Source organism: Ambystoma mexicanum, chromosome 1p (assembly GCF_040938575.1).
Source record: "Ambystoma mexicanum isolate Mex_15411 chromosome 1p, UKY_AmexF1_1, whole genome shotgun sequence".
NCBI lineage: Eukaryota > Metazoa > Chordata > Amphibia > Caudata > Ambystomatidae > Ambystoma > Ambystoma mexicanum.
The window spans coordinates 142,147,321-142,169,484 of record NC_090921.1 but is presented as its reverse complement, the minus strand read 5'-3'; positions in this window follow the sequence as shown (position 1 = coordinate 142,169,484).

Sequence of the window (22,164 nt, the reverse complement as noted above, 5' to 3'; positions counted from 1 at the left end):
CTGCCGTTGGAACAAGTTCAGCAGCTGGTGCAGGGATAAGAATGTGGATCCCTTTCTAAGTGGCACACCTATGGTGCTTTCCTTTTTGTTACATTTAGCATCCCTGGGGCTCTAGATTGGAACAATTAAAGGTTACCTGGCGACGCTATCTATTTTCAAACACTCTTCAGAGAATTATTTATATTTTAAGATCCTTCTGATTGTTCAATTCCTAAAAGGTCTTACTAATGTATTTCCGCCAGTTTCATTCAATGTCCCTGTATGAGATCTCAATCTGGTGGTAAGATTTGTAACATGTATTCCTGTTGAGCCTTTACACTCATGCCCGTTAAGACTTTTAACATTCAAAACTGTTTTGCTTATTGCAATAACGTCAGCCCGCAGGGTATGCGAGTTGCAGGGTCTTTCCTGTAAACCTCCATATGTGGTTTTCTATAAAGGCAAGGTTGTGCTCAAGGTGAAACCTTCTTTTTTATCCTAGGTGGTCTCTGACCTCCACTTGTCGCAAAAAAATATTTTGCCAACTTTCTATCCACCTCCCCATCTGGGAAAGGAGGTGGAAAGATTACATAGACTGGACCCAAAAAGGGCTCTTAGTTTTTACATATCTAGAATGACTGAATTTCACCAAAATTACCAATTATTCATTGGCTACACTGGCCCTAAATTGTGTCTAGCTGTTACAAAACAAAACCATATCCAGATGGATCATCCTGGTTATTGGTGAATGTTACAGACTAGCGGCCAAGGACCAGCCAGAAGGCTTAAAGGGAAAGTGCGCTCAAAAATGTTATTGTCTGTAGCGTTCAGGAATGTGTTTTTAAGCATACTATGATTGATCGTAAAATAAATTCCTATGCATCTTACCTTAGTTTTCCACACTTTTACAAATGCAGAAACAATGGGTCATGTGTGGCCATCTTGTGCTAATCTTATCTGTTGCTGTACCCTCTAATTTCAAGTGCCCTCGCAGCAGTAAATCATTTCACAATGCCAATGCACATCTCATGTCAAGGTTCTCTGTGCAGAAGCTATTGACGTGTCCCCATGGAAATGGTCGGACGCCTCTTTCTTCGATAAGTATAAACAGACCCCTTCTAATCAGACAACATCAGAGTTGTTTTTTCAATCGTTTCACTGTCTTTTTTTTGGATCGCCTTTGACTCATTTCTGCTCTGTTCAGCTATCTTCGTTGCACAAAGCCCCTGCAAACAGATACTTACACTAGCATTACTATTGATTTGAATCGTTACTTGCATTTTATCTAACAAAAAATGTGTACAATTGCAACAATACAGCACTACCAGTATGAGCCTGAGTATTCTGAGGAGGAAGAAAATGAAAGAGAAAGATGCACAAACGATGGGGAATCCAACAATAGTTGGCAAGATGAATCACCGGAGCATGAGCCTGAGCCTAGTCGCATGAAAGACGTTTCCACCAGGTGTACCTGCAATTGCTGCAAGGTCATGCCAACTGAGGTGAACTGCTGCTGCAAAGAAAACTCTGGATACGTTACCGAGCTGCATGACTTCAAGGCAGCCTACCTCACGAGGTCCGTGTTGAAGATTATGTTATGATGGTGCTTATGCACGAACCTCACGCAACAGTTTTCCCTCGCAATCCAAGTAACGAGTAAGTGTACTCTAGATGTGATGTCATTTTGAACACTGAGATGACAAACATTTCATGTTTGTCTCCTGTATTGTCGTAAATTTGATCGATCACTGACAAATGTATGTAGTCTACAAATTGAATTTATTTCTCGCGCTTTTGGGAAATCAAAGTGTTCATCTTACGTGTCTTTCACATTCAACTAAGAAACAATATTTCTCTGTGCCCCCAAACATTATGGATTGAATGAGTGTTCACTTTTGTAATGTGTCGAGACTTCAAACCCCAAGTTCATTTATCCATGAATTAACTTTTGCACGGGCAACTATGCCATAGAATACAGGGTGCATTTTCAAGTAAGGGTTGTACACTTTGCAGGTTTATTTAATTACAGTATGTATGTTTCTCTTATACAGGTGATACAGGCTGGTGGCCTACCGTTCATTTACATGCTGGCTTTATGTGAGGCTTGGATTCCGCGTTTGACGAGTAATACGCGCCTGTGTCATTGCAGCCATTCGCGCCAAATTCCACAGGTACAGCGGACAGTACAGGGGATTTTCACACACTGTGCTGCAACCTCAAGTATACAATTTGTAGGTTTTTTTGAGCCATCAACATCACCAAACTAAATAAACTACAAATGAGCATATATACGAATAGTTGTATCAATTTTTCAGCGAATCAAGAACACGCTCACTCCCCAGACCCAGTGTCTGCAAGCTCCCCTCTTCAAGACCCAGCCCCTCCAATCCACATAAGTGTGTCTCCATTCAAGAGTGTGCCTGCCCTTTTGCGCTCACCTCATGCCCATCCATACCCATCCGGTATCAATGGCTGTTCGCACCTGTGGCCATGCGCTCGCAAGGGGGCTGGGTGGGTGGGAAGGCTCAAGTTGCCACACACCATGTACACTTCAAAGGGATCTTCCGCACAGGGACCATTGTTCTCTTGCCCTCCCCAGACCCAGTGTCTCCAGGCTCCCCTCTTCAAAACCCGGCCCCCGCAATCCACATAGGTGTGTCTCCCTTCAAGGGTGTTCCTGGCCTTTTGCACTTGCATCATGCCGATCCATCCCCCCTCCAGTATCAATGGCAGTTCGCACATGTGGCCATGCGCCCGCAAGGGAGCTGGGAGGATGGCAACGGCCAAGGTGCCAAATGCCACATACACTTCAAAATGGTTCTTCTGCACGGTGACCATTGTTCTCATGCCCTCCCCAGACCCAGTGTCTCCAGGTTCCCCTTTTCAAGAGGCAGCCCCTGCATTCCATATAAGTGTGTCTCCCTGCAAGAGTGCTCCTGGCCTTTTTGCGCTCGCCTCATGCCCATCCATCCCCCATCTGGTATCAATGGTAGTTCGCACCTGTGGCCATGCGCTCGCAAGGGGGCTAAGTGGGTGGGAACCCTCAAGTTGCCAAACACCATGTACACTTCAAAGGGATCTTCTGCACAGGTGCCATTGTTCTCTTGTCCTTCCCAGACCCAGTGTCGCCAGGATCCCTTTTCATGACCACGCAACAAACATGTCACACATTCACACACACACTCACTTTTCTAATCCTTTATAAACGCCTTGGCTCTCATTACAACTTTGGCGCCGGAGTCGTTTTTTTTACCGGCAATGGGGATGCACCGGGGTTTCCAGCCCTGGCGGACCCGGTACATCCCCTTTGCTGGGTGCCGGTACTTATTAGTCCCCATTCCCACTGAGCCCCAATGGGGGAAGCTGGATGCACCGGCACCGTTAATAACAGTGCCGGTGCATCTGTCAAGGCCTGCTTGTGGGTGCCGGTCGACCTGCCAGGTTTGCCCTGGCAGGCGGGAAGGCAACCACGAGCAGACCTCGTAGTTTGCCGGTCCAGTATCTACGGTACCGGCAAGCTTACCGTTACAGTAGTTACTGGACCGGCAAACTTGTAATGAGGTCCCTTGACATTTTACAGGAGAACATCTCTGAGCTCTGCAATGTATCTCTTTTTCGTGCCACCTGTTCCCCGGCTACTTGCTCCCCTGCTCGCTGAGTCAGCTTGATTGTTCATCCAGGTAAGGGTAGGTCACCTATTTACTTCTCTATATTCATTAATTGCTGATCTCAAATTTTCTATCTATTTCCACCTAATGTACCCAGTATTGTAATGTTCATTTATCTCAATGACTTCACCACTGTCTAATGTTTCAAGTAGTTTGATCTCGATAAATAGCACATTACAGCAATGTCCACTATAATAGAATGGAATCTTTCGTGGTCTATGTCTGTAAGCATGTTTCCTTTTGATGCATGAAAGTGGATTCAACAGACAAGTAACACGTTATGATTTGCGGTATACCAATCAATTCTGTAAGAAAGTTATCACCATGTTCATTCGACTAGGTTACACAGGTTTCCCTTCATTTACTCAAACAAATATTGGATAGAAAGCTGTGATATAATTCCATCAATCACAAGCATACAGTTTAATTTTATTAAATTATTTATATGTTTTTTATACAGATCTTACAGACTATTCAAGAATGCCTGATTGTATGGTTTTTGGCCGCCCTTCTATGAGCCATGCCAAACTTCTGGACACAGTCCTGCATACATTCCCAAAGGATATTGATTTAATAAGAAGATGGTTTAAATATTGTGGTTTTCCGTGGATGAGATTGAAAGTAGAGCACAGAATGTCTTGAAGGACGTGAGGGCCAATTGATTCTGCATCGGCAGCCAGCACTTTACTGATGATATGTATGAACAATCAAAGTACACAAAAAAGCGTCGGCCCAGAATTCTTTGTAAATTGCTTCCAAATGCAATTCCAACTAAATGTATGCACACCCTGCCTCAGAAGAGTCCTGGATGATGCATTAGCTGTGTTGTTGGTATGTAGGAAGATTTTCTGCATAAATAAGTATTATATCTGATCTCTCAAACTAATTTGGGTAGGGTATTGAAAAGGTAACTTCAGCAACGGATTTGAGCTTTCGAGTATATTTACTTAAAATGTGTCTTACTAAAGTTTCCATAGTTTCCAGATTGCATTGAATATTACATTTTACTGTACTACATCTGTCCCCGCTTTCTTGAGCCTCTAATAAATTAAGAAATTATGACCCTTAGAAAACAATGCCATAGTGCCCTTTAAAAGTTGCATAATGTTTTCGTAATCGGTTCCTTGACATGTCCATTTTCTTCGTAGAGCACACTGATGGAAGCACAAACCCTCACAAGCGACTAAACCACTGACACGTCCAGTATCCCAATGGTAAGCCCTATCAACATGCACAAAGTGATATTCTCGAGCGTTGGATCTGCCCATATATCTAATACAACTTTAATTTTCCCTTGTACGACTTTAGAACAATGCACCGAAAATGAAGAAGCAATATTCTGCATCAATTTTTTTTCCGAAGTCAACAGCAAGTTCACTCGCCTATCAAGTAATTTGTTTAACTTGTCCTTTACGAAAATGTGTTGTGCTTGGAATTTCAAATAATATGAAAATGTTTACGTATGCTATCGGTTATGTACACTAAGTGGCATGTATTGGTGTCTCTCTATATGTACCATTGTCTAACTCTTATTGTCTCAGTTCCATTTTGCTGTTTTCATCCGTACTAAAACAAGTACTGTGTTACAGGTGGATGCTGGAACCTCGACTACAATCACTTCCTCCATTGCAACTGGTCCAGAGTATGAGGTGTGCGTACTTACAGTTCCCTTGCAAGAATGAAAGGATATTATTAGAGAGTGAAATGCATATAACAAACTTTTCTGATTTCAGTTCTAACGTTATACTTCCTCCCTAATGCAGAATACATAACAAAATGTTTGAGGGCAACATTACACTCAGTATGTTTTCCACGGTGATATCTGATCAAGTACATGTGTCATATTGTACGATAAGGTGAAATTTGAAAAGTATATTATGACTAAATGACGTACACTGTTTGCGAGACTATGTTAATAGGAATGTTCTATTAGCCTTGTAGTATATGGTTCTTTATCATTTAATACTACTTTGTGTGTATAATTTCATTTCCAGTACGATTGATTTTTAATTTGTTGAATGAATGAATGTACACAAGGTATGGAATTAGAAGAGGAGGCACATGGACCAGGGGTGAACATAACCTACTATTGAATACAACTGGACATCACATTGCATTTGGAATACATTTCAATGTTGTCATTTTTTCTATTCAGTCAAATTGGTTCTGTTTGTAGATATTTACATATGTATGTTTGCGTGGAAATGAAATGTGCTTGATTGAAACCAAACAATATTTTTTCAGCTTGCTGGTACGTTGGGAAAAGAGAAGCCCACGGTTTCAAAGAAAAATAAGAAAACAAGGGCAACGACGAAACAAGTTTGTTTTGAAGACGTTTTTAGGCTGGTGTTTTATTCATATAATGTTTTTGTTTTTAAAGTGGTATCTGCTGGATGTGTGCTATTCATTGAGCATGTTTTTGAACACATCTCTTAAAGGCCCAGAAGGAAGAGAAGTATAAAGACACAGACAACAAATGAAACCAAAGATGTTGCTTGCCAAACAGACTTCACAATGGATCAACTACTATTTGGGGCGCAGCCTGGTCCAGTCAATAAGCAGACTTGTGATACTTATGCCCAACAGCCGGAAACTAAATGGAATGTGACCGGCGATCCGTGCAAAGTGGCCATGGATCATTGCTACCATGTGACAACTCGACAAGATGAAACTGAATGTAATGAAGATGCATTGCAATTCCTTGCAGACCCCTTAACAATCTACACCCGCTAAAAATATTCCACCCAAGAAACATTCCATGTTACCTGTTTCTCCAATTCGTGTTCAAATATCTGAACCTGAACTAACAGAGACTGAAGCTTCAACTCAATTGACCGAGGATCTTGCTAAAGATCTCGACTTTAGTTTTCCTAGTTTGGGCGATTTGTCCACCACAATCAATTCACAAACCGCATTCATGCTGGACGATTGGCTAATAAAGGAGCAAAAATACATTGTATTCGACAGCTGCCTGAAAGAGAGTGTACAGATGCTGAAATGTGTCCATACATAGAGGGGGAACATATGCGGGAGCCATTGGTAAATGTGTCTCGTTTATTACAAGGCACTAACCTAAAAATCCAAGCCAGCTGTGTCCACCTCCATAATACATTTTCATGGTCCGCTCAACCGATGCTGGACAAAGTGCCAGCTGGAAATCTACTATGTTCAGCAGCTTTACTTTTCAGCGTGACTACTTTCAGTAAGATTTCCAGTTTCTCTCAATTTGTGGGAGTTGAGTTCCTTGCTAAAACCCAGTACTACAAATATCAAAGGGAATTCTTATTTTGAAAGCACATTTTCTCAAGAAAACATTTCTGGCTAGCTGGTGATGGACAGTGTGACAGCCCTGGATTTTCAAGACATGGAAAGTAAAATAATTGGTGCAGGTGTCCAAATGTACATCTTCTGTGGCCATGGAGAAACATGGCTTCATCAAATCCGTCGAACATCTTCAATCGAGGGGAATGCAAATAGACCTGATAGCCACTGACAGGCATGTTTCAATAGCCAAAGCCATGCAGGAACAGTTTTCACACATTCGTCATCAATTTGATGTATGGCACGTTGCCAAATCAGTAAAAATTGCTGTGGGTATAAAAAAGGATTCAGAAAATATATAAGTGGTGTCAGTCTATCAGCAACCAACTTTGGTGGAGCTCCAAAACTTGTGATGGGTCTGTAGAAATTCTACTCAAAAAATGGAGTTCATTGATGCACCATTGTTCCAACCTACACTCAAGGACAGAAAACCAGCATTTTCATGAATGTGCCCATGGAGTTATACCTACTTCACAGCACTAACCTTTCATGCACATTGTAGTCTCAAATACTCCCCTATGTTGTCTGTGTGTGTTCATTATTTGTGGTTTGTGTTCGTTATTAGGTGTCAACTGGTGCAGAATTATAGGGTAAATGGATAGATTTGAATAAAGAATGGCTACTAAAATATATTTTTCTTATGTTATCTACACAGATATATTGTACCGTTCTGCGAATGCCATAGTTTGCAGCTGCCATGGGACGGTTTCTTCAACAAGCAATGGTAGATACACCTAAACGCATCCATTTGCATCACCCTCATGTGTGATGATAGACCGGGACTGATATGCCCTTTGGCGGTACCAGCGACAAGGAGCAGCCTGTCATCGTTTACGGTCTCGCAAGAAGCTGATACCAAAGCCTTGCGATTGAAGGTTTGTTGAATCCACCTCTTCTCCCGATGGAACACCATGTGCCTCAATATAAAGTGTTGATGGTCTAACCCAAGGACACACAACAGTTGGTCGTTGATGCACATTTCATAAGGGGTATAGCAACCTCTGCTGCTCTTTAAAGAGGTGTCCCAATCAAAGACATTTGTTGAGCGGCCACTTTGTCGTCTGTTCACACTTTTGTGAGACATTACTGCCTGGATTCATCTTCCAGTCAGGGAGGACAATTTGCAAAAGCGGTTGCTCATTCAGTCCATGATCAAAATAAAAAATAAAATTCGTACTCCCACCACCAAATTATTACTGCTTTGGCAGTCTGTCATAAGATGAGGAATACGTGGGAGGACACAATCTATTCGAAGAAAAAAGTTACTTACCCATGGTAACATTCTTTCGATTGGATGTTCCTCCCACGTGTTCCTCATCGCCTCTCCCAGCCTACCCCCCCTTACAATTTATGTGTTCTTACACTTTACGCTTTCTTGTAGCCTACGGTCTATGGTATGCCTGGTAATTCCACTTCAGGAGGGGAAAAAACAGAACTGAAGCCAACGGGCGCTGCGTGCACTACTTATACTGATGATGATGTCAACAGTCGAATGGGGTCCTCGAGGGACATCAACCCGACGAGACGGCACACAGCACCCCCTGTTGAAATAATAATTCCCGAAGCTGAAAGGATAATTATCATAAGATGAGGAATACGTCGGAGGAACAACCAATCGAAAGAAAGTTACGATGAGTAAGTAACTTGTTCTTCTTGTCTTTTCAAAAGCTTAAAAAAGAGAGGGAGAAGTGGAAATCAAGATAAAAGAAATACAAAATACCTTAGGGTCCCAAACAAGCAGCTCCTTGCAGCATCATTTTCATCTACAAACACAAGATAAATCCCTGCCCTTCCTGTCTCTGCATTCTAGCACTGGGAGAAGGGTCAGTAGACTTCATGGACACATGGGAGGCTTAGATTTCACAAAGGGGTAGCGAAATGGGTATGGAAAATGCATACCTGCAGAGCTTAATGTGTTTTGTCAAAGGCTTAAACATAGAGGGAAGGAAAAACAAAATAGACACCCAAATAAATGCACACTGCTTGCTTTTTCAAAGACTTAAAAAGAGAGGGAAATCCAAATATAATTTCTTTTGCCAAGGCTTAACAATGAGGGGGAAAACAATATCAACCCAAATAAAAAGCATGCTCCTTGCTATTTCAAAAGCTTCAAAAAAGAGAGTGAAATGGTTCTCAAGTCAGTGGTGAGAAAGGGACAGGTTTTTTGGCTGTTCAGTCATGGCTGTCGAAGTGATGATATGTTTAAGTTTAAGATTGCTGGACAGAAAAGCTTCAGATTTTAAGCCGTGGTGCATATGCAGTGATGTTGTTGAAAGCTACATGTGCCAGGACTTTAAAACAAGGAGGACGAAGATAGAGGCCAGGCCAATAGATGGCTAGGTTGTTGAGGTGAATTGTGGGTTACTTCAAGGTTAGTATGACATTAACTGTCTTGAAGCTGGGTCGAAAGGAGTTTCTGGAAAGGGCCACGTTGAATATAAATGATAGGTAGGAGCAAATCAGGGATGTCTATTCCTTGACTGTCTGTGGAGCAGATATATCAATGGGAGCACACAGTGGGCAGGCCAGTCATCAGATGGGTGCACTTCTTGCAAGGATGTGAGTAGAAGCAAAGAGGACATCATAGAAGGATGGATTCCCTTTAGGAGTTGAGCAGAGAACGACATTGTTTAGCCAGGGATGCAGGCGGTCATACGTGAAATGTCCTATGCTATTAACTGGCTCAGGAGATCCAGGATTGATGGTGTGTGTGAGATGGTGAATGGTAGTGGGTATGGTAGGGGTTGTCAAAGGAAATGGCAATGGTTGAGTGGTTCTGAAAGCCTTTTTTTCAATGCAAAATGAGGGAGGTGGAGCGAGAGCTTGAAGAGAGGACCTGACTTGGTTGAGGGACAAATCACAGATTCATGTTTCAATTTATATTCAGTAATAGTTCAGTGAGTGGGAAGGAAGTATGAGGGAGGGCCATAGGCACTGTCATATAGGAGGGAGACGTCAGATGGAGATGGATCAATGAAGAGGGCAGTTGAACTGGAATACATTATTCCACACAAAACCCTCAAAACAGTTCAATCACTAGCGCAATTCAAAAAGTGCTTGAAAATATTTCTCTTTGACAAGGGCATAGACCGAACCTTCGGACCCTTGCTCTTACTGTATTGCTGTTTGTCTTGTGAGTGCCCTGAGACCTGCGGGCGTGTGGCGCAATGAACATGTTGCTTAGCCATGGTAATGTTCTTTCGGCTGGATGTTTCGCACCCGTGTAAAGCCCCGTTAAGTCCCGCTTTGCCGCGGACGCTTCTCCAGTACTACTGTGATCGACAAAGGATTTGCTGTTATATTCACTACAAGATCCAGCAGGCTTTGCTGCATCAAGGGCTGGGTGGAGCTATATAAGCTCAGGATCGCGCGCACCGCGCGCGCGCACCCGTGTAAAGCCCCGTTAAGTCCCGCTTTGCCGCGGACGCTTCTCCAGTACTACTGTGATCGACAAAGGATTTGCTGTTATATTCACTACAAGATCCAGCAGGTGAATGGAAGAGTGAACTGTGTACTACTGGGAGATAATATAGCCATAAAAACAGACTATATAACATACTTTCTCTTATTTAGGCTTTGCTGCATCAAGGGCTGGGTGGAGCTATATAAGCTCAGGATCGCGCGCACCGCGCGCGCGCACCCGTGTAAAGCCCCGTTAAGTCCCGCTTTGCCGCGGACGCTTCTCCAGTACTACTGTGATCGACAAAGGATTTGCTGTTATATTCACTACAAGATCCAGCAGGTGAATGGAAGAGTGAACTGTGTACTACTGGGAGATAATATAGCCATAAAAACAGACTATATAACATACTTTCTCTTATTTAGGCTTTGCTGCATCAAGGGCTGGGTGGAGCTATATAAGCTCAGGATCGCGCGCACCGCGCGCGCGCACCCGTGTAAAGCCCCGTTAAGTCCCGCTTTGCCGCTTCGCCGCGGCAACGCGGCTAGTGCTGGTTATTTTAGCGGGTGTTTTGTTTACAGTTGGACGCTAGGGAAGCACACTGTAGTTAGGTGCTATTGAAACTCTGTGGCGTCCGGAAAAAGGCATCCCAGTGTCAAAATGTTTACACTCCGTACTGGCATGCCTTGCACCGAACGAGTTCATGCCTTAATGGAGTCCACTTCAAGAGACAGCCCAGCGTTGTCTACAAACACGGTACGACCTTCTGCCAAAAGTGCACCGTGGGACAAGCGAATAAAGAAGAGAAGCTCACGACTGGATTTCGCCATGGGCGACTTAAGGAACTTTGGGTTCAACAGTTGTCGGATATTACGCTCTGTAGCTAGAATGCCTGAACTTAACAATCTAAGTGTATCGAATATAGAAGCGCAGCCCCTTTGTAATGACGTAGGGGCGTGCTCTGCTCAGCAATCTGTGGTGAATTTACAAGTAACACAGGTCACAGATGGTGACAAGGAAGTGGAAGAACAGCCATGTAATATTTCACTGTCTGATTCAATGATACTCCAAAATGCTCGCTCAGGGGCTGTTAGCTCAGCTCCTCTTCCGATAGGAAGCCAGGATGTCGGTGTTGCTAATGATGTTGCAATTATTGAGCTGGAATCATCGGACTCTTGCTTTGTGGCCAAGGACGACACTTTTGATCTTTCCAAATCACCAGTATTGTTTAATACTGGAGACATTACAGAATCTGAAAGTTCAATCTCATTTATTCCGCCGACTCCCAGGAGACCAAATGGAAATAGCTCGATTATAAGTCCGGCTCTCGTGTTAAAAAAAGATGATCCTCTAACACTGGAAAATATGAATATGGCTTTGATGGCTCTAGCTAGACTGTTTGAAACCTTAGACTCCAAAATCAATGTAATACAAGACAATGTTGATAATTTCCAGAGATCTCAAAAGGCATTTAGTTTGTCCTTGGCCCGAAAGCAAGAGGCTGATGCTGATCAGGCAGCCCATTTTTCTAAACAGTTGGGTATGATGTTATTATCCTGCCAAAACATTGATAACCAGCTGAATGGCAAACTGAACCCAGTTACAGTTGGGGGAAACATACAAAGTGTTAACACTGTGGTGCCCTTTGTCGAGGGCATTATAAGAGAGGTGACAGATAGGGAGACAATGAATGTACCAATGGGGCCACTATCTGACCCAAGAATTGAAATAATTAAATCTGTTCACGGTGGGAAGGAAGGAAAGTCTGTGAAATCTGCGGAGATGACACTGGTGAATCCCATACCCGATCAGTTGATACTGAGGGAAAAGGAGGCAGGGGTTCCCATGGTTGATGATTCAAAAATTAGAGAAACACAGCAGTTAAAAGGGGCGTACACGATATTTGCAAAAAAATCTAAGGGCCCCTCCAATCAATCAATGTCAAACCCAAAGAAGTCAAAAAATCAGAAGTCCAAAACAACGGCTGTGAGTGGGTCTACGAAACAATTCTTTAAATCCCTGTCTAGATCAGATAGAAGCTCAATGTTAGCTTCTAGTGCTATCACAAAAAAATATCAAAATCTATCTCAGGAAAGACAAAGAATGTTGAACAAGGGTAAGGATCCCAATCACAGGACTCTCCCTTATGCTCCCTTAGATGAGTTGGTGCATGTTGCGCAGGAGCTGGGGAGCGGATCTACTAATGTAACGGCCCCAACCCAAGTGCCACCTGTACCGAAGAATAAGTGAGTGAAAGCTAACTCAATGCCCAATGTCACAGTTAATACGCAGGACCTTAGGAAAGCTGTGGATGAGTATATGAATCAATTCCATCCTAAGCCACATGTGACTCACCCTCTGTCTCAGACTTGTAATCCATCACTGGAGAAACCTGAATTAGGGGCTGATGAAAACACTTATGGCGAAAGGACCCTCCCGACTCAGGAAGTAAAGTCTTCTAAGAATGACCTACTAATAAACAAAACAATTTTGGATGCGCAAGACAATCTACAAAATAATATCCTATGTACAATTAAAGACTGTCTAGTTGCTTTGACCATGGAACAAAAAAGCCTTAAATCTTCCTTGAAGGCAATGGGGAGTGGCCACTCTGGTGTGGGAAATCCATCTTATGAAGCATGCATCTCTAAGAATGTAACGTTCAAATCCCCACTGGAGGAAACCCAATGCTACAAGACTAGAGATTCACTTAGTAAACAGAATCATTCTGATGTTAAGGTACCACACAAGAGTAAAAAGCCTACCCAATTATTTTCCCTGTTCCTTAGTTGTCGGGGGGGTTCCTTTCCAACATACATAATGAACAGAGGAAGCATCATGCAAATATTTGCAGATATCCCAAATTTGGAAGATATCTCTTCTGGTGATCTAGTACAAGTGGAGTTTCCCGATGATAATGATCCAACGGTGTCCTGTATGTGGTTAAGTTCTCGCATCATTTACAATATCATTTGGTCCGCTAGATCTGAATTCTTTGATTTGGGTTTTGATTTAATTCCTACTACTAAGGAACAGCCGATGGAAGCTATCACTAAACCAACTAGTCAGGTAATTAGTGGTAAGCATACCTCAGGTAGGGGATGCAGCTGTGGGAAAGCATAACTAGGAATTGATGACCCTGTTGTTCGGGGTCAGAAATTGGTAGTCATGAGCTGGAATACGAGGGGATATAAACATTTGTTAAATAATGCTAAGTGTGATCTCAAAGATTGTGATCTAGCCCTTATGCAAGAAACCTGGTTGACTGTCCCCCTATCGTGGAACAATCATTATGTGCATTTAGTTCCAGCAATTAAGGGACAGAAAGGTAGACCAATGTCTGGGTTGATGACTATCTCCAATATGTCCACGATAACTAATATCTCTGAGGGGCCCAACCCAAACTCCTATTTGCAATGTTCAGTAATTATGTTCCAAAAGCTGAAATTTTTAGTCATAAATATATATTGGAACCCAATTGCAATTTCAACCTCTACTCTCCTTAATGATTTGAATACATTAATGGAAGACAATATAACTATTCCGGCCATCGCGCATGTAATATTAGCCGGGGATTTGAATATGCATTTGTTGGCAGCATCTAAGAAAAGGAGTTTGGATCGGGTTTCGCCGTGGAGAACTTTTATTAACACGTGGGATCTAATTATGCTGAATGGGGCAGTGGAAACTGATAACCCTCCATCATACACGTGGTCTTGTGGCGCTCAAAATGCTACAATTGACTATATGTATGTTGATAGAAGGTTGTTTGAGAAAATCTCCGAGTTTAGGGTAGTTCCCACCATAGCGAGTGATCATTGGATTCTGAGAGCCGAGTTTGTGATCCAAACCAAGGAAGAACTTCGCTCCAGTCCAAATCAATTGAGTGGTCTTATTATTAACGCCCAACGAAACAGACTTTACTGGTCAAGCGATGCTTTGCAAACATTTGCACGCAGTGTAACGAATGACCAACAGCGATTGGTAAGAGGTATGGATGTTGCTGATTACCATGATAAAATGCATCTCTTTGCCCCTGCTTCAACTACAGAAACTAATAAGAGCAGGCAGCAGCATATCCACATGTTCGATTTGGCCATTAGAGATCGAAAGAGGCAATACCGAAAACAGAAAAGACAGATTTCTAACTTACCGGTACAGTATCGTGAATTGACTTTACGCAAATTGAAGACCAAATATAGAAATTGGATTCGAGGTCACAAAGCTAATATGTTTCAACATGATGGGGAAAAATGGTTACAGATGGTCCAAACTAAAAATACATCACAAATCTGGAAAATGATAAATAATGGAGCAGGAGCTCCGCAGCTAACGGCACAACTTAATGGTGTGTCGGAAAAAAGTTGGGTCGCCTATTTCACTAGCATTTACGCTCTTCCGGCGAACAGTACCTCAAAGTTGAATCTAGAAATATTGAATTCAGCCTTTCAGATTAGTTTTGACCGTGAAGATGTTTTGTTTTATATCAACAAAGCTAGCTCTTCAAGAGCTCCTGGTCCTGACGGTTTATCAAATAATATCCTAAAACAGAATCCGGAGTTATGGGCATCTATTCTCTATGCTATCTTCCAGGTCCTGCAAATAAAACAGGCAGTTCCTCCGTCGTGGTGCAAGGCCATCACAGTACCAATTTATAAGAAAGGCGACCGAACAAATCCGGCCAGTTACCGTCCGATTTCTCTTCTTGACGCCCCTGGCAAGATTTTCAGCAGAATTGTTTTAAGAGACCTTGACAATTGGGCTTCAAAAGCGAATCGACGAGATCCATTTCAAACTGGTTTTGTGCGAGGTCTTGGCACAAGCATCAATATAACGACCCTCAATGCAATAAAAGAGTTATACGCCACAAGGAATCAACCAATATATCTGGCGTATGTTGACTTTCGAGTGGCCTTTGACTCGGTAGATCGGAACCTATTGTTGGAGAAGCTACTGAAATTTGGCTGCCCACCCTCACTTGTGCATTTGATACATTTGTTTCATTCGAACACTTCAATGCAAGTTAAATTGAATTTAGAAGGGCTGCTATCAGATGAAATACCAACTAAACGCGGCCTAAAACAAGGCTGCATCTTAGCCTCTACATTGTTTAACTTGTTTATATTTGATCTTGGCAATGAATTCAACAATGTTGTGAATGACGCCCCGAAACTTGGCAACCAGGTCATTGCATGGCTCCTGTATGCAGATGATTTAGTTCTTATCTCTAAAACACAGAGAGGCCTGCAAAATATGCTTGATAAACTTGACCAGTACGCTGCCAAAAACAACTTGACCTTAAATTTGGAGAAAACACAGGTGATGGAACTGGGGAGACTTGGACTTAGATCAAAGAAACAGTATTGTTGGCTTTTGAACAAACAGAGATTAAAAATAGTCAATGAATACAAATACTTAGGAGTCATATTTAGCAACTCCTCCACTAATATACCCCAAAGAGTTGGCATAGAGAGTAAATTGACCACTCTAATCTCGCAAGCGAGAATCTTGCAATATAAGTATGGCAAGTTCTCATGCAAACACATTCTTACCTTCTATCAACAGAAAGTAATCCCCATTGTTACCTATGGTTCAGAAGCCTGGTCACCTCCACAGGCTAGTTTTTGGAACAAAATTGAGGCTAGGTTTTGGAAGAAAGTTCTGAATCTTCCAAACTCTTGCCCAAACGCACTGCTTCGTTTTGAGTTGGGAATTCTCTCCGTGAACATACAAGTGTCCTGGAAGAGATGCTGCTTATTCCGGAAATGTGTGATGGGCTTATCCAGCAATAGTGTGCTAAGAATCCTGGCAGACTATTTATTGCGGTCAGAACATTTATTCCCAGTAAATTGGAGAGCGGCTGTTTTGTCGGATCTAACAGAAGCTAATATCACATTAGATTTATTACTATCCAATCCTACCAAAGCTAAAACCAAATTGTATCATTTAGATTGGCACATAACGCAACAGAACTGTATGAAGCTAAAAGATTTTGATAGAGCCATGTTTGGGCATAAAAAACTCCAAGGAACTGCTGATTATCTATTAAAATGTCCTTCCCATAAATTGAGAAATCAAATATTGCGATTTCGTTTGAATCTATGGCCAACGAAACAAGTTTTACTAAGGAGGGGTATTATTAAGAGAGACTGTCTTTTTTGTCGATTCTGCAATGATGCAAAAGTCGAAGAAACATTGAAACATTGAAACACATAGAATGTGCTGCATTACAATCACAGAGAAAGGATTTGGTTGATAAACTAACAAGGCATCATTACATAAGACGCTCTAATGATGAGCTATGGTATGAGCTGTTCGCAACCCCAAAGATAACAATAAGAATAGCCACTATCCATTTCCTAAATAAAATATTATGTCCCATATTCAAGTGAGTAACTAATCTGCCCATTGAAAGAAATGGAAGAAGTGGGACAGTATTTGGCTCTCTACATATATCTTGATTGTAGTATGGTTGTATCTGATTTTAACATGTGATTTTAACATGCGATGTTTTTTTTTTTTAATGATGCATGTATCTTGTTTTAAACCTCGTTTTGAAAGGTTGATTTAATCAGCCATCCAAAATAAAAAAAAAATAAAAAAAAAAAAAATATTGCTGTTTGTCTTGTGAGTGCCCTGAGACCTGCGGGCGTGTGGCGCAATGAACATGTTGCTTAGCCATGGTAATGTTCTTTCGGCTGGATGTTCCTCCCACATATTCCTCATCGTTGATATATCCAAGTCTGCTTGCAGCATGCCACGGAAATCGTTGGGTCATGACCCTCGACGGCATCCGCACTGTCTTCGCTGTGGCGTTAATACTGGTATATGAAGCATGCACAGTGACTGTTACATCAGTTCTTTTCCCCTTGTTCTGCATGCCTTGCCACTGATGGAGATGAATCTGACGTTGCGAGAAAGGAAGATGTAAAACACAGAAATTCTTGCCATGGAAGAGGGGAAGAGAGGAAGAATGAGAGGGTGATGAGGAACCCGTGGGAGAAACATCCAGTTGAAAGAACGTTACCACGGGTAAGTAACTTGTTCTTTGAATGTATTGTGTCCTCCCACATATTCCTCATATTTGATACTAAGAATTTCGATGTTATGGAGAGCAGTCTTGTCAAATGTGGCCTCCCCTCCTGACATAGGGACGATCAAGATGCTGCTCTGCAGATATCTTGCACCAGCAGACCCCTTTTCTAGAGCCAAAGAAGTAGCCACTCCTCTAGTGGAATGTGCCTACAAGCTTTCAGGCGAATCTTTCCCTGCTAGTACGAAGTATTCAGTAATGAACATAACTATCCATAGTGAAATGGTTTGCTTTGTTATTGCTAAACCTAATCTCTGTCCTGCGTATCCTACAAAAAGTTGGTCATTTTGACAAACATTAGCTGTGTGTGAAATGTAATAACTTAACACTCTTCTAGGGTCTAGCCGATGAAACTTCTTCTCTTCTTTTGATGGGTGAGGTGGTGGATAAAAAGTCAATAAGACTAACAGTTGCGTTAGATAAAATTCCAAGACTACTTTTAGAAGAAAAGATGAACAGACTCTCAATACTACCTTGTCCGTAATAAAAAGGATGTGAAAGGTGGTTTTGAAGACAGAGCCTGCAGTTCGCTTACCCTGCGGGTAGACATGAGAGCTAACAAGAAGGCAGTCTTAATTGTTAGTATCATCAAAGGACACAAGTGTAATGGCTCGAAAGAAGCCCCCATGAGGTACTTTAACACTAAGTTCAAGTCCCATTTTGGTACGATAAAAGGAATGGTGGAAACACATTTGTTAGCCCTTTTAGAAACTGTATGACAATCAGCACTTTTTACTCATCAGATCTCTTAAAAATTGAAAGTGTTGCTAAGTGGCCTTTGACTGTAGCCACTTGTAACCTTGAATTGGTCAAATGGAGTAAAAAAAGCGACAAAAGTACTAAGCTTGCATGTGAAAGGACCAACGTTCTTCTCCCTGCACCAGCTTCGAAAACTGTTCCAATGGCAGCTGTATAGGGATTTAGTTGCTGGTCTTCTAGCCGAAAGCACCACCTCCATCACGTCTTGCCGAAGGTCCCAATCCCTGTATCTCACTCTCTCAGACACCAGGCATGATGCTTGAGAGTCCTGATCTCTGGGTGAAGAATGTGACCTACCTATTGCAAGAGTAGGTTCTCTCTTTGGGAAAGACGAATTGGAGGGTAGATAGCCATCTCTAGAAGGTACGGGTACCACATTCTCCTGGTCAAATCTGGATCAATGAGGATCATGTTTTTCCCAAACTTGCTCAACCTCCGGATGACATGAGGAATGATTGGAACTGGTGGGAACGCGTACAGAAGTGAACACTCCCCGCCCACCATGAAAGCTTCCCTTAGAGCTCCTCTTTGGGTAAATTCTCTTCAGAAGAACTACTCACACTTTCTGTTGACACTGATTACAAACAGATGCACTTCAGGGGTTCCCCAAATGGCAAAGATCTCCAGAAGGACCTCCTGAGCTAACTCCCACTCATGGGAGATGGTGCTCTGCCTGCTCAGAGTGTCCGCAGCCATATTTTCTTCTCCGGCTAGATGAACTGCCAGAAGAGAGATTCCTTCTCCTAGTGCCCAGAACCAGAGCTGTATTGCCTCTGTGCACAGCGGTAGTGACCCTACGACCCCTCTCTTGTTGAGGTATTGCATGGCCACTGTGTTGTCTGTCATTATCAGGACACTTTTCCCGCGTATTGAGGGCAGGAAGACCATCAGGGTCAGTCTGATTGCCCTCAGCTCCATAAGATTGATATGGAGTCTAGAATCCGACTGAGACCAGTGTCCACTGACTAAAAGATCCTTCATGTGCGCTCCCAATCCTGTGAGGGAGGCGTCTTTCACAACTGTCATCTCCGGCCATGATTGCCAAAAGGGTTCTCCTCTCATTATATTCTCTCGGCAGGCCCATCACAGGAGATCGTGGGTGACCTTTGTCGGGACCTGAATAAGGTCAATTGAGACCACTGGGATCTGAGAGCCCACTGGAGGAATCTCATCCTCAGACGGGCTTCTGGCATCAGAAAAATGCAGGATAACATGAGGTTAAGCGGTTTGTAGTCAATTCATCTAAACCCATGTTGTTTTTTACCTTTTAAAATGCACCTGAACAAAAACATGCATTAGATGGAATGGTTTTAGATGGAAAAATTTAGATGGAATGGTATTAGATGGAATGGGTTTAGATGAATTGACTAGATACCGGCCAAGCAAGCTTAGGAAGTCAAAGGCCGGGAGGTAGTGGGCACTCTGAAATGTTTGGACCCTCTGCAAGAGATGTTGAGCCCTCAACTCGGGTGTCAAGGCTTTTTCTGAGGCTGAACCCAGGACAGCTCCAATAAATAAGCTTCTGTGAAGGTATCATGTGGAACTTCTTGAAGTTCAGGGAGAAGATGACTCTGAGACTGTTCCAGAGAACAAACCCTGATCAACCAGTCGTCCAGATAGGGGTAGATCTGAATCCTTTCCCTCGTAAGGCTGCAACCAGTGACATAAGCTTGGTGAAGACCGTCAGAGCAGAGGTGCGCCCGAATGGCAGAACCCGAAACTGATAATGAGAACCGTCAACTGCGAACCTCAGGTACCTCCTGTGCTTGAGATGGATGGGCACATGAAAGTAAGCATCCTGAAGGTCCAATGACAGAAACCAGTCCTGTAGTTGAAGGGCCTGAAGGATCTGCAAATGAGTTACCATCTTGAACTTGTCCTATCTGAGGAACTTGTTCAAGCATCACAAGTGCAAAATGGGGCGCACTTCTCCATCCTTCTTGGGGATTAGGAAATAGGGAGAGTACCACCCTGGTTTCTCTCGGCTGCAGGTACCAGCTCTATTGCATCTTTCTCCAACAGGATAAGAACGCCCCGTTGGAGGAGCAGATCGGGATCCAATGAAAATCGGTGGCTTCTTTATGAAAGGAAGGCAGTAACAGTATGCCACAATTTGCAGCACCCATGCATCCGAAGTTATGCCTCGCCAACTCCGGAGATGTTGTGACAGCCTGCCTCCTACTACAGATTTGTGGGTGAGGAAGGTAAAAGGAATTTTGCTACCCCAGCCGCAGCTGAAGGCAATTCAGAGGGTGTTGTGCAAGGAGTTCTACCTCCTATGCCTCTGTGTCCACAAGATGCCATTCTCTGACCTCTTTGAGAGTATTGTCCTCTTCCCCCTGAAATGAAAGAGTAAAAGCGAAAAGGACATCCTTTCCAACCTTGTCCTGAAGGTTGTACAGGCTGTCTTATTGAAGTCCCCAGAGATGTAGCTTCTGCTCTTATAGCATGCAGTTTCCAGGCTGCTGTCAGCTTTTTTACCAAACAATTGAGTCCCATTGAAGGGCATGTCCAGCAAACATACCTGGATATCTGGCATAAAACCTGATCTCCTGAACCATGACAGTCGTCTTAGTACTGTACTGGCAGCCATTGCCTTGCTTGCAGAGTCAACCGTGTCCAGGCTTGAGTGTAACAATTGCCTCATAGCATCCTTACCATCCTGGATTAGATTTAAAAATTATTCCCTCTCTTCACCTTCTGGTATATGATCTGCTGCTGGAGCAGCCCCTCCCCAAAGGGTATGTGTATATTTTGCCAGATTTGCAGATTTCAATGCCATATTACCTGAATTGAACATTCTCTTTCCTATGGCATCAACCTTTCTATCATCCTTGTCAGCTGGGGTAGAAGGATAAGCTGAAGCCCTAGACGATAATGTTGCAGCCTGAACCCCGAGACTTTCTGGTGTTGGGTGTCTTTTGAGAAAGGGTGGCTCTATAGAATCTGTTCTAGTTTTTTTTTGCATTTCCCTAACTTGTTAACTGGTGGGATAGAATCCGGCTTCAGTCAATTCTCCATCACTAACTCTCAAAGCAGTGTGAAAGGGTAACATTGCTTCTTTTACTGGTCCACTGTCCAGTATATCTGTGAGGTCATCTTTTTTCAAGTATTGCTGCTGGTTTAGACCATCGAAGATATTCTGAGACCTTGCTGATCACTGACCTGGGAAATGGGTCTGAATAGTCAACCACCTCTGGATTTCCAAAATCCAACTCAAGTGAAGTTTCCCAACTGCTAGTCTCTTTCAGGGTTTCCACAAGATTCCTCATCTTTGATTCCTGTGAAATGAGGTCTTGTGGTAAATTGGGAGTCCAAAATTCATACCCTAATGGAGCTTGGTCCTCCTCTTCCTCTTCCTCTTCCTCTTCCTCAAAGATAGACCCCATGGATTTAAAGAAATCCGTTCTAGGCAGTGGATTGTTTGACTTTGCATAGTCAGTTGATGTCTTTATAGGCTTTGAAGGCACTGAATGCACCAATGGCGTCGATGGCTTTGACGACTTCAAAGAAGCAGACAGTGAATGCCTCAATAGCTTTAACTTAATTACATTCCTCGACGGTTCGGGTGAATCTCTTGACGGCTTTGACAGCTTAGGAGAAAACCTCGAGACCAGAGTTGAAGCCCCTTACCCTTTTGCCTTCAAGGAGGAAGATAGTGATTTCACCTTATGCGTTGAGGAAGGTTCCTCCGATCTGTATCAAGGAACCTCTCTTCCCGGGCTCTGAGTCTTTTTCGGAAAGGGGACTCTCTCGGAAGAGGAGGAAGAATTTGACAAAGACCTATGGCGTTGCTTCTTACTTTTTTTCGTGAGTAGATGGCGACGAGTGTTGTGGCCTTGATCTCAAGCGCTTCCGATGCCTATAGCGACTTTTCTCAGGCGATGCGTCCATAGAGTTGGAGGAAGATTTTCTTTTAGACCGGTTAATGAAGGTGATTTGGG